Source organism: Triticum urartu, chromosome 2 (assembly GCF_003073215.2).
Source record: "Triticum urartu cultivar G1812 chromosome 2, Tu2.1, whole genome shotgun sequence".
Taxonomy (NCBI): Eukaryota; Viridiplantae; Streptophyta; class Magnoliopsida; order Poales; family Poaceae; genus Triticum; species Triticum urartu.
In genome coordinates, this window is record NC_053023.1 from 347825497 (window position 1) to 347839408 (window position 13912).

The window sequence follows — 13912 nt, forward strand, 5'->3', positions numbered from 1 at the left end:
AGGATGCGTGCTAAGAAAAATTGCTTTGTGAAAGCGTGTTCTTCTAGTTTCTATGAAAATAAAGATGAAGATCTAAAAGTTATTGATATGTCCCCTCTTAAATCTTTGTTTTGCAATATGAATCTTTATAATGATGGGACTAACTATGAGCCACCTTTACCTAGAAGGCGTTCCAAAAATTCGGTGTTTTTAAATCTTGATGCAAAAATTGGTAAAAGTGGGATTGAAGAGATCAAAACTTTAGATATTAATGAACCCACTATTTTGGATTTCAAGGAATTTAATTATGATAATTGCTATTTGATAGATTGTATTTCCTTGTTGCAATCCGTGCTAAATTATCCTCATGCTTATAGTTAAAATAAAGCTTTTACTAAACATATCGTTGATGCTTTGATACAATCTTATGAAAAAAACTTGAGTTGGAAGTTTTATCCCTAGAAAGCTCTATGATGAGTGGGAACCTACTATTTAAATTAAAATTAAATACCATAAATTCTATGCTTTGTGTGATTTGGGTGCCAGTGTTTCCACGATTCCAAAGACTTTGTGCGATTTGTTAGGTTTCCGTGATTTTGATGATTGCTCTTTAAACTTGCACCTTGCGGATTCCACCATTAAGAAACCTATGGGAAGAATTAATGATGTTCTTGTTGTTGCAGATAGCAACTATGTGCCCGTAGATTTTATTGTTCTTGATATCGATTGCAATCCTTCATGTCCTATTATTCTTGGTAGACATTTCCTTAGAACGATCGGTGCAATTATTGATATGAAGGAAGTAAATATTAGATTCCAATTTCCGTTAAGGAAAGGCATGGAACACTTTCATAGAAAGAAAATAAAATTACCATATGAATCTATCATGATAGCCACTTATGGATTGCCTACCAAAGATGGCAATACCTAGATCTATCCTTTCTTTTTATGCCTAGCTAGGGGCGTTAAACGATAGCGCTTGTTGGGAGGCAACCCAATTTTATTTTTAGTTTTTTTTTTCATTTTGCTTCTGTTTAGGAATAAATATTTGTTCTATACTCTGGTTAGATTTGTTTTTATGTTTTAATTAGTGTTTGTGCCAAGTTAAACCTATAGGATCTTCTTGGATAATAGTTATTTGATCTTGCTGAAAATTCCAGAAACTTTCTGTTCATGAAAATAATTGTTAAAAATCACCAGAACGTGATAAAATATTGATTCCAATTTCTGCTGATCAATAAACAAATTGTCTAGGTCCTCCTAGTTTGGCTGAATTTTTGGAGTTCCAGAAGTTTGCGTTAGTTACAGATTACTACAGACTGTTCTGTTTTTGACAGATTCTGTTTTTCGTGTGTTGTTTGCTTATTTTGATGAATCTATGGCTAGTAAAATAGTTTATAAACCATAGAGAAGTTGGAATAAAGTAGGTTTAACACCAATATAAATAAAGAATGAGTTCATTATAGTACCTTGAAGTGGTGTTTTGTTTTCTTTCGCTAACGGAGCTCACGAGATTTTCTGTTAAGTTTTTTGTTGTGAAGTTTTCAAGTTTTGGGTGAAAGATTTGATGGATTATGGAACAAGGACTGGCAAGAGCCTAAGCTTGGGGATGCCCACGGCACCCCAAGGTAATCTAAGGACACTAAAGAGCCAAAGCTTGGGGATGCCCCGGAAGGCATCCCCTCTTTCGTCTACTTCCATCGGTAACTTTACTTGGAGCTATATTTTTATTTACCACATGATATGTGTTTTGCTTGGAGCGTCTTGTATGATTTGAGTCTTTGCTTTTTAGTTTACCACAATCATCCTTTCTGTACACACCTTTTGAGAGACACACACATGATTCAGAAATTATTAGAATACTCTATGTGCTTCACTTATATCTTTTGAGTTATATAGTTTTTGCTCTAGTACTTCACTTATATCTTTTAGAGCACGGTGGTGGTTTTGTTTTATAGAAACTATTATTCTCTCATGTTTCACTTAGATTATTTTGAGAGTCTTAAATATCATGGTAATTTGCTTAAATAATCCTAATATGCTAGGTATTCAAGACTAGTAAAAACCTTCTTATGAGTGTGTTGAATACTAAGAGAAGTTTGATTCTTGATGATTGTTTCGAGATATGGAGGTAGTGATATTAAAGTTGTACTAGTTGAGTAGTTGTGAATTTGAGAAATACTTGTGTTGAAGTTTGCAAGTCCCGTAACATGCACATATGGTAAACATTATGTAACAAATTTGAAACATGAGGTGTTCTTTGATTGTCCTCCTTATGAGTGGCGGTCGGGGACGAGCGATGGTCTTTTCCTACCAATCTATCCCCCTAGGAGCATGCGCGTACTGCTTGGTTTTTGATGACTTATAGATTTTTGCAATAAGTATGTGAGTTCTTTATGACTAATGTTGAGTCCATGGATTATACGCACTCTCACCTTTCCATCATTGCTAGCCTCTTCGGTACCGTGCATTGCCCTTTCTCACATTCAGAGTTGGTGCAAACTTCGACGTGCATCCAAACCCCGTGATATGATACGCTCTTTCACACATAAACCTCCTTATATCTTCCTCAAAACAGCCACCATACCTACCTATTATGGCATTTCCATAGCCATTCCGAGATATATTGCCATGCAACTTTCCACCGTTCCGTTTATCATGACATGTTCATCATTGTCATATTGCTTTGCATGATCATGTAGTTGACATAGTATTTGTGGCAAAGCCACCATTCATAATTCTTTAATACATGCCACTCTTGGTTTATTGCATATCCCGGTACACCGCCGGAGGCATTCATATAGAGTCATACTTTGTTCTAGTATCGAGTTGTAATCATTGAGTTGTAAATAAATAGAAGTGTGATGATCATCATTCAATAGATCATTGTCCCAAGTGAGGTAAAAAAAAGAGAAAGGCCATAAAAAAAAGAGAAGGCCCAAAAAATGAGAGAAAAATAGAGAAGGTACAAAGTTACTATCCTTTTTACCACACTTGTGCTTCAAAGTAGCACCATAATCCTCATGATAGAGTCTTTTGTTTTGTCACTTTCATATACTAGTGGGAAACTTTTATTATAGAACTTGGCTTGTATATTCCAACAATGGGCTTCCTCAAATGCCCTAGGTCTTCGTGAGCAAGCAAGTTGGATGCACACCCACTTAGTTTCTTTTGTTGAGATTTCATATATTTATAGCTCTAGTGCATCCGTTGCATGGCAATCCCTACTCCTTGCATTAAGATCAATTGATGGGCATCTCCATAGCTCATTGATTAGCCTCGTTGATGTGAGACTTTCTCCTTTTTTGTCTTCTCCACATAACCTCCATCATTATATTCTATTCCACCCATAGTGCTATATCCATGGCTCACACTCATGTATTGCGTGAAGGTTGAAAAAGTTTGAGATTACTAAAGTATGAAACAATTGCTTGGCTTGTCATCGGGGTTGTGCATGATGAGAGCATTCTTGTGTGACGAAAATGGAGCATGACTAAACTATATGATTTTGTAGGGATGAACTTTCTTTGGCCATGTTATTTTGAGAGGACATAATTGCTTAGTTAGTATGCTTGAAGTATTATTATTTTTATGTCAATATTGAACTTTTATCTTGAATCTTTCGGATCTGAATATTCATACCACAATTAAGAAGAATTACATTGAAATTATGCCAAGTAGCATTCCACATCAAAAATTCTGTTTTTATCATTTACCTACTCGAGGACGAGTAGGAATTAAGCTTGGGGATGCTTGATACGTCTCCAACGTATCTATAATTTTTGATTGATCCATGCTATATTATATTCTGTTTTAGACATTATTGGGCTTTATTATACACTTTTATATTATTTTTGGGACTATCCTATTAACCGGAGGCCAGGCCCAGAATTGCTATTTTTTTTGCCTATTTTAGAGTTCCGCAGAAAAAGAATATCAAACGGAGTCCAAACGGAATGAAACCTTCGGGAACGTGATTTTCGGAATGAACGTGATCCAGAGGACTTGGAACCAATGTCAAGACATCAACCAGGAAGCCACGAGGTAGGGGGCGCACCTACCCCCCCGGGCGTGCCCTTCACCCTCGTGGGCCCCTTGTTGCTCCACCGACGTACTCCTTCCTCCTATATATACCTACGTACCCCAAACTACCAGATACGGAGCCAAAAACCTAATTCCATCGCCGCAACCTTCTGTATCCGTGAGATCCCATCTTGGGGCCTGTTCCGGAGCTCCGCCGGAGGGGGCATCGATCACGGATGGCTTCTACATCAAGACCATAGCATCTCCAATTATGTGTGAGTAGTTTACCTCATACCTTTGGGTCCATAGTTATTAGCTAGATGGCTTCTTCTCTCTTTTTGGATCTCAATACAATGCTCTCCCCCTGTCTTGTGGAGATCTATTCAATGTAATCTTCTTTTGCGGTGTGTTTGTTGAGACCGATGAATTGTGGGTTTATGATCAAGTTTATCTATGAACACTATTTGAATCTTCTCTGAATTATTTTATGTATGATTGGTTATCTTTGCAAGTCTCTTCGAATTATCAGTTTGGTTTGGCCTACTAGATTGATCTTTCTTGCAATAGGAGAAGTGCTTAGCTTTGGGTTCAATCTTGCGGTGTCCTTTCCCAGTGACAGTAGGGGCAGCAAGGCACGTGTTGTATTGTTTCCATCGAGGATAACAAGATGGGGTTTATATCATATTGCATGAGTTTATCCCTCTACATCATGTCATCTTGCTTAAAGCGTTACTCTGTTCTTATGAACTTAATACTCTAGATGCATGCTGGATAGCGGTCGATGTGTGGAGTAATAGTAGTAGATGCAGGCAGGAGTCGGTCTACTTGTCTCGGACGTGATGCCTATATACATGATCATACCTAGATATTCTCATAACTATGCTCAATTCTGTCAATTGCTCAACAATAATTTGTTCACCCACCGTCACTACTGGAATCAGCTACTTTGCCATCTGCCAGCTCTTTGCCGTCAGCTAGCGGACGGCAAAGAAGCTCTTTGCCATCAGCTACCCGAAAGCAGACGGCAAAGAACTGGCTGATGGCAAAGAAAGCCTTTGCCATCAGCCAGCTCTTTGCCGTCCGCTAGCTGACGGCCAAGAGGGAGGGGGCCCACTGAGGAGCTGGTTAAAAAATACTTAACGTCCCCCCGCTTTGCCGTCCGCCGCAGATGGCAAATATGAAGAAAAGCGGACGGCAAAGGAGGGCGGACGGCAAAGGCTACCCTAACTAACCTAACTAACGGCCGAGCCCCCTCCCCCGCCCGTTACTCATCTCTCTCCCTCGACCTCCTCCGCCCCCGCCCCCGCCGCCCCCATCGCCCGGCGCCGCCCCCGCCCTCGCCGCACCCGCCACCGCCCATCGCCGTCCGGCGCCGCCGCCGCTCCCACCCCCTCCCCCACCCGCCACCGCCCCAACCGTCCCGCCGCCCGGCGCTGCCCCCGCCCCTCCCGCCCGGCGCCGCCCCCACCCCCGCCGCCCGCCATCCCACTGCCCCGGAGCCCCGGCCGCCCCCCACCCACCCACCACCCCGGTGAGTTTTTTCTGTTTTTCTTTTTTTGCTGTTTAATTCTTGTTTAATTGTTAGTGTTAGTGTTAGTGTTAGATTTAGTGTTAGAAAAGAAGAAAATTTAGTGTTAGTGTTAGAAAATAGAATAGGTAGAAGAAAAGAAGAAGAAGTGGAAAAAAGATGAAAAAGAAGAAAAGAAAAGAAGTAGAAAAAAGATGAAAAAGAAGAAGAAGAAGAAGAAAAGAAGTAGAAGAAGTAGAAGAAGAAGAATAGAAAAAAAAAAAAAAAGTAAAAGAAGTAGAAGAAAGAAAAAAAAAGAAGAAGAAGAAGAAGAAAGGAAAGAAGAAGAAAGAAAGAAGAAGAAGAAGAAGAAAGGAAAGAAGAAGAAGGATGGAAGAAGAAGAAGAAAGGAAAGAAGAAGAAAAAAGAAGAAGAAGAGAAGGAAAGAAGAAGAAGGGTAGAAGGAAACACCCCGACCACTGACCCCGACACCCCGACCCCGACACCACACCCCGAAACCTGACCCCGACACCCTGACCCCGACACCCCGACCCCGACACCACACCCCGACACACAGACCACGACCCCACACCCCGACACCCCGACCCCGACACGACACCCTAACCCCGAAACAGCACCCCGACACCGACATGACACCCCGACCCCCTAAACCACCCGAAAAGGTGCTCTTTGGCCTTCCAGAGGCCGACGGGGTTATATATTTTTGAATTATTAGTTAGGTCATATATTTTTCGATTTTGTTATGAAAAACATCATATATAATTGTGTTCATCGGGTAGATTTAAATGTGCAGTTGTTTCATCGCTGCGAGGTTTGGTGTTCGACGACCGCGCCGTGCGTTTGACGAGCTCTGCCCCTTCGTTCGTGGGTGAGCACAAATGTCTTGTCCTTCTCCCCCATTAATTATTTGCACAAATGACAAGAAATTTGGTAGCTAGCTATATATGTGTCTTGAATCATCAGTATGCGTAACCAATATGTGTCTCCCGTTCGAAAGCATCATAGTTATAAATATGCATGCATTTGCATATTTATAACTGTAAGTGCATCTAGTGCCACCCCTAGTTGGTTTTGGAGTATTGACGACAAACCTAGTTGAGGGACTAATGTGTTTGTGAGAATTGCAGGAAAACACAGGTAGAAGTCCCTCATTGATTCGGTTTAGCTACTAGAGATGACCCCTAAAAATGTACGAAGACATTGGAGACAATGGTGGTTTATGAAGATATTCATATTGAAGACAATGACATGAGAAGACTCCGTATGAAGCTTATGGAACTCGAAGACTTAGATCCTTCATAGTTTTATTTCATTTATGTTGTGTCATAGGAACCACCGTACTTTTAAGTGGGGTCCAAGAGAACCAGTCAGAATGACTGAAGTGATGCCTAATTCAAAACCTATGTCTTCGAGCGAAGCCTATGAGAGAAAATCTTGTCCAGAGTCGGACAAGTCAGCTTTACTTATAGCCCAAGTAAAGTTGCCGTGTGGGTTCAAAATTCGACCGTTGGTACACGTGTCAGTTCCTTAGTGACCCAGGGTCATTTCGGACAAATCAGGTCGGGTTGCCAAGTGGCTATAAATAGCCCATCCCCACAACCATATTCTGTGCTGCTCAGATTTCAGTGCACGACTTTTGTCGTTTGAGAGCAACCCACCTCGAAGCCTTTGAAAGAAAAATTCTTAGTGAGGAGAAAAGCCCTAACCACCCAGAGCCAGAGTAAATTGGGCATCACTTAAGTCTTCATGTCTGTGTGATCTGAAGACTTATTACACTTGAGGACTGTGCATCCTCCAGACCGTTAGGCGTCGCGTTCTGAGCATCCAAGAGAAATTGTGGATTGCCGGGGAACGAAGTCTGTGAAGGTTTGGAAGTCTACCTTGAAGACTTACCAGAGTGATTGGGCGAGGTCTGTGTGACCTTAGCTCAAGGAGAAAACAGTGAGGACTGGGTGTCTTGGACTAAGTGTCCTTGACTGGGTGTCCGGGACTGTGTGTCCTTCGGTTTAAATACCTAGCCGCTCCAACCAGACTTACAGTTGTCACAACAACTGGAACTGGTCCAACAAATCATTGTCTTCGACGTGTCACTGGTTTCATCTACACTTCCTTTTTTACTTACAGTTATTCATTGTGAAGCCATTACGTGCTTGCTTTATCTTTTGTCTTCACAACATGAATGTATGATCTGTTTGGCTTCATAACTTCTTCCTACCTGATCCTTATTACACTGAAGCTGTTTGTCATTGCGCTTTCATTCTATTGAATACATGACCATGGCTGGCCTAGTGTAATCTAACTTCCGCTGCATAGTAATAGGCATAATCTTCATTGTTTGTCTTCATAACTCTCACGTTTTGAAGACTTTCATAAAAATCGCCTATTCACCCCCCCTCTAGTCGATATAACGCACTTTCAATTGGTATCAGAGCTCGGTGCTCCCTTGTTCTGTGTGATTCGGTTTAACCACCTGGAGTTTTAGCTATGTCGACTGCAGGGATAATCAAAGTCTCCGCTGCTTGCCCCGTCTTCGATGGAACTGAATATCCCTACTGGAAGAATAAGATGCGCATGCATCTTGAAGCCATTGATGTCGACCTATGGTATGTCGTCGAGAACGGCGTTCCCAAGGCTGGAGAAGGTGTCACTGCTTCTTATGTTAAGAAATTCATTCAACTGGACTCTACTGCCAAGAATATCATCTGTGGTCATCTGACCAAAGGACAGTATGGCCGTGTGAGTGCCTTGAAGACATCCAAACTGGTCTGGGACTGGCTCTCCAAAGTTAATGAAGGCATCTCAACCTAGAGAGATCAAACAATCAGTGTCCTTCGCAATCTCTTCAACCGCTTCAAGCGAAATGACAATGAGAATGTCCAGCACACATTTGACAGACTCACTGACATCACCAACGAGCTTCAAGCCCTCGGCGCCACTGAGATCACCAAACATGAAATCGTCAAGACGCTGCTGAGATCACTTGATAGTTCGTTTGATATCCTGTCCCTGATGATTCAAGAACGTCCTGATTTCAAGACACTCGATCCGTCTGACATACTTGAGAGGCTCAACACACATGAGTTTCAGCTTTCTGAGAAAAGAGATATCTACGGTCCAAACTATGGGCGAACTCGTTCCTTGAAGGCAAAAGCTGTCTCCTCATCTGAAGAAGAATCTGACTGCAGTTCTGATGATCCTGAAGACATTGGAAGAGAACTTGCAATGCTAGTGAAGAAGTTCCAAAAATTCACTAAGAAGAAAGGTTTCAGAAAATCTTCACGATCAAGCTCAAGAAATGATGAAGCTTCTGCTCATGACTACAAGAAGAAAACATGTAACAAGTGCAAGAAAACTGGACACTTCATCTCTGAGTGTCCACAGTGGGACAATGAGAACAGAAGAAAGAAGAAGAGCAAGGAATATGATTCTGACGACAAGAAGAAGAAGAAATACTCAAAGTCCTCTTCCAAAACTTCATCAAAGTCTTCATCACACAAGAAGAGCTTATCTGGCAAGGCACGTGCGTTTGTTGGAAAGGAGATGGATTCAGAGGAGGAGTCCGCATCTGAGGAGGCAGATGTGGAGTCTGAGGAGGAGTCTGATTCTGGCATTGCGAGTCTGGCTACAGCATACGTCGCCAAGTCCATCTTCAACACTGAAGACAATGACTGCATCACCGACACCGACGCAAATGACAAGAACGACTCCACTCCTACCTACAGCTTGATGGCACGCGGTGCCAAGGTAAACACACGCACTGCTTGCTATGAAACATCTAGTGAAGATGACTCTGAATGTGATTCAAAACCTAGCTACAGAACACTTGCTAAAATTGCAACTGAACAACAGAAAGCTATGGAACATATTCAAAAACTGTTAGACAGAAGCGATGATCTGTTGGGTGCTGAAATGACTCGTTCTGAATCCTTAATTGAAGACATAAAAAATCTTCACGTTAAGTATCAGGAACTTGAAGATCGGCTTGAGACTCTCTCAACTACTCATGAAAAGCTTTCCTATGATTATCTTCAAAAGAAGCAAGATCTTGAGAAGTTGAGAGCGGATCATGAAGATCTTGAAAAGGAAAATGAGTCACTTCGCTCCGAACAGATCAGTCCTGCTCAGGAAGGATTTGAACCACCATGTCTTAAATGCATTGAGTGCGATAATGCTAATTCTGTTGCTGAATGTTCCACTGCTACTGCTGTTCGAATATCTTCAAATGTTGATGTGGTAACTAACCCCTCAGCTGAGGATACCACTGCTATTGCTGATGAGAATGCTAGGTTGAAGACATTGCTTGAAACAGGGATGTACAAAAGTCTTCAAGGGCATCAGACATTATGTGATGTCCTCAAAAAGCAGATCCTGAATCATAACCCTAGGAAAGAGGGTGTTGGATTTGTGAGGAAAATCAATGCAGATGGCTCTTACTGTAAACCTGAGCAGTACCCCAAAACTACATGGGTTGCTGCAAAGGAACTTTCAGCAGATCCATCCAATTTATCTGGCTTCACTTGTGCTAACCCTATTATCATTGATGAATCCTTTGATGCAAATTATAAACTGTTTAAGAATTAGAATGGTGAAGTGTTTGCCAGGTACATTGGTACTAACTGCAGGAATGGACCGCCTATGAAAAAGATCTGGGTTCCGAAAAAGTGTCTGGAAAATCTTCCTGTGAATGTCTTCATGACACCTCACTTGAAGAAGACAAACCTCAGACCAAAGGCTTCACATGAACAGAGGACTCACCCGAGTCGCACTAATGCTAATGTTTTGCAGGGAAACCATACTCAGGCATACGAATATGAGAGCGGTTCTTCGAACCGTCATGTTCATATGACCAAAAATTACTCTGCTTATTCTTATGAGTATTATTGTCCACCTGCTAGACTATTTGCTAAGGCTTCAAAGCCAAAATTCTCAGATGCTGCACTTAGACTTATTGCTTCTAAGCCACCCTTGAAGATGTGGGTGGTTAAGAAAGTTTAACTCTCTTTTGCAGGGAAAGGTCTCCAGCAGAAAAATAAAATCTTCTGATGCTATTGCTGGGGACCTTAAAAATCTTGTAGGGCGCAAGATAAAATGCCCAAATGGCATCATTATGTACTTCGTTCCTGAATCGCATGCTATTCTCCCTATTAGTCCTAATCTGGATTTCAGTTTTCATAATCCACTGGTTCGTCAATTGTTTATGCTTCACAATACCCTTCGTGAAGCCTATCCCCCTAACTGCACTGTAGGGTACGACACCAGTGACTTCAAAGTCTTCAGAATGGATTATTGACAGTGGGTGTACAAATCACATGACTGGCAAAAGAAGCCTTCTCATGCACTCAACTTTACGTCCATCCGACAAGAGCCACATTACATTTGCTGACACTGGTAAAAGTAAGGTATTGGGTCTAGGTAGAGTTGCAATCTCAAGGGATCAACACATGGATAAAGTCATGCTTGTTGAATCCCTTGGCTTCAACTTAATGTCTGTCTCAATGCTTTGCGATTTGAATATGATTGTAATGTTCGGCAAATATCGCTGCCTGGTGCTTATGGAATCTGACAAATCTCTAGTGTTTGAAGGATATCGGAAAGATGATTTGTACGTGGTAGATTTCTCAGCAGGACCACAACTTGCAGTATGTCTTCTTGCAAAAGCTTCAGAATGCTGGCTTTGGCATCGAAGGCTTGGGCATGCTGGCATGAGGAACCTCCACACCCTTGCAAAGAAGAAGCATGTCATAGGCATCGAAGGCGTCAAGTTCAAGAAAGATCATTTATGCGGTGCCTGTGAAGCAGGGAAGATGACAAGGGCAAAACATCCTTCGAAGACAATCATTACTACTACACAACCCTTCGAACTGCTTCACATGGATCTTTTCGGTCCCACTCACTACTCAACTTTTACTACTTCTGCATGCCTCTATGGCTTCGTAATTGTTGATGATTATTCTAGATATACTTGGGTGCACATAATCCTTTCCAAGACTGAAGTGCAGGATGTCTTCAGACGCTTCGCAAATCGAGCTATGAACAATTTTGGCGCCAAGATAAAGCACATCAGAAGTGACAATGGCACTGAATTCAAGAACACTGGCCTTGATACATATCTGGATACCTTGGGGATCACACATGAATTCTCAGCTCCATACACGCCACAACAGAATGGCGTCGTCGAACGCAAGAACAGAACACTCATTGAGATGGCCAGAACAATGCTAGATGAATACAAGACTCCAAGAAAATTCTGGACTGAAGCCATTGATACTGCATGCCATACAATCAATCGTGTTTATCTTCACAAGCTTCTGAACAAGACATCTTATGAACTCCTAACTGGCAAGAAGCCAAATGTCAGTTACTTCAGAGTATTTGGCGCAAAATGCTGGATCAAGGACCCACACCACACCTCAAAGTTTGCACCAAAAGCACATGAAGGCTTCATGCTTGGATATGGAAAGGATTCGCACTCCTACAGAGTCTTCAATCTCTTCCACTACAAAGTGGTTGAAACAGTGGATGTGCGGTTTGATGAAACCAATGGATCACAAAGAGAGCAATTGCCAAATGTGCTAGATGAAGTTCCAGCTAATGAATCAATCAAGCTTATGGGAACTGGAGAGATTGTACCTTCTGAAGCTCATCCTGAAGAAGAACTTATCATCTCAGCACCTGATCCACATGAAGACAATGCTCAGCCTGAAGATATACCTTCAAATGACCACATAGATCAGCAAGAACAAAGTCTTCGCCCTACACACCCTCATGTTGCAAATGACGTACAAATTGACAAAATACTTGACAGCATCAATGCACCTGGTCCACTCACTCGTTCAAGGGCAACTCAGTTAACAAACTTCTGTGGGCATTTCGCATTCGTCTCAATATCAGAACCCAAGAAAGTTGAAGAAGCCTTCATGGAGCCTGAATGGATTCAAGCTATGCAAGAAGAGCTTCATCAGTTTGAGCTGAATAATGTATGGGAACTGGTTAAGCGTCCTGATCCATGGAAGCATAACGTAATAGGCACCAAATGGATATACCGCAACAAGCAAGATGAGCATGGTCAAGTTGTCAGAAACAAAGCTCGTCTAGTTGCTCAAGGATATACTCAAGTGGACGGCATTGACTTCGATGAAACATTTGCTCCTGTGGCTAGGCTTGAAGCCATACGCATACTGCTGGCCTATGCAAATCATCACAACATACTTCTATATCAAATGGATGTGAAAAGTGCCTTTCTCAATGGCAAAATTTAAGAAGAAGTGTATGTTGCACAACCACCTGGCTTTGAAAATCCAAAACATCCTGATATGGTATACAAGCTCAACAAGGCACTGTATGGCCTCAAACAAGCCCCCAGGGCCTGGTATGATACACTCAAGTACTTTCTGAAGAGCAAAGGCTTCATACCTGGTTCCCTGGATCCCACTCTTTTCACGAAGACATATGATGGTGAACTGTTTGTGTGCCAAATATATGTGGATGACATTATCTTCGGCTGCACCAATCAGAAGTATAGTGAAGAGTTTGGATATATGATGCAAGAGCAATATCAGATGTCCATGATGGGGGAGCTGAATTTCTTCCTCGGTCTTCAAATACTGCAACAACGCAACGGCATCTTCATATCTCAAGAGAAATATCTTAAAGAGTGCCTGAAGAAGTTCGGTATGCAAGACTACAAAGGCTTCACAACACCAATGCCAGCCAAGCATCATCTGGGTCCCGACGACAATGGTAAAGAATTCGATCAAAAGGTATACCGCTCCATGATTGGGTCTTTGCTTTATTTATGTGAATCTAGGCCAGATATCATGCTTAGTGTTTGCATGTGTGCTCGATTTCAAGCGACACCAAAGGAGTCGCATCACTTAGCTGTGAAGCGAATTCTTCGATATTTGGCTCACACCCCAACTCTAGGATTATGGTATCCAAAGGGCTCAGAGTTTGACTTGGTTGGATTTTCGGATGCTGATTATGCTGGTGACAAAGTTGATCGCAAGTCTACATCAGGCACATGTCACTTTCTGGGACGATCACTTGTATGTTGGTCTTCAAAGAAGCAGAACTGTGTATCACTCTCCACTGCTGAATCTGAATACATTGCTGCTGGATCTTGCTACGCTCAGTTTCTGTGGATGAAGCAAACACTCAAGGATTATGGCATTCATCTGAAGCAAGTGCCACTTTACTGCGACAACGAAAGCGCCATCAAGATTGCCAACAACCCAGTTCAGCACTCGAAGACAAAAAACATTGAAATTCGTCATCACTTTCTCAGAGATCATGTTGTGAAGGAAGACATTGATATCATACACGTCAACACTGAAGAGCAATTGGCAGATATCTTCACCAAGCCCTTGGATGAGAAGAGATTTT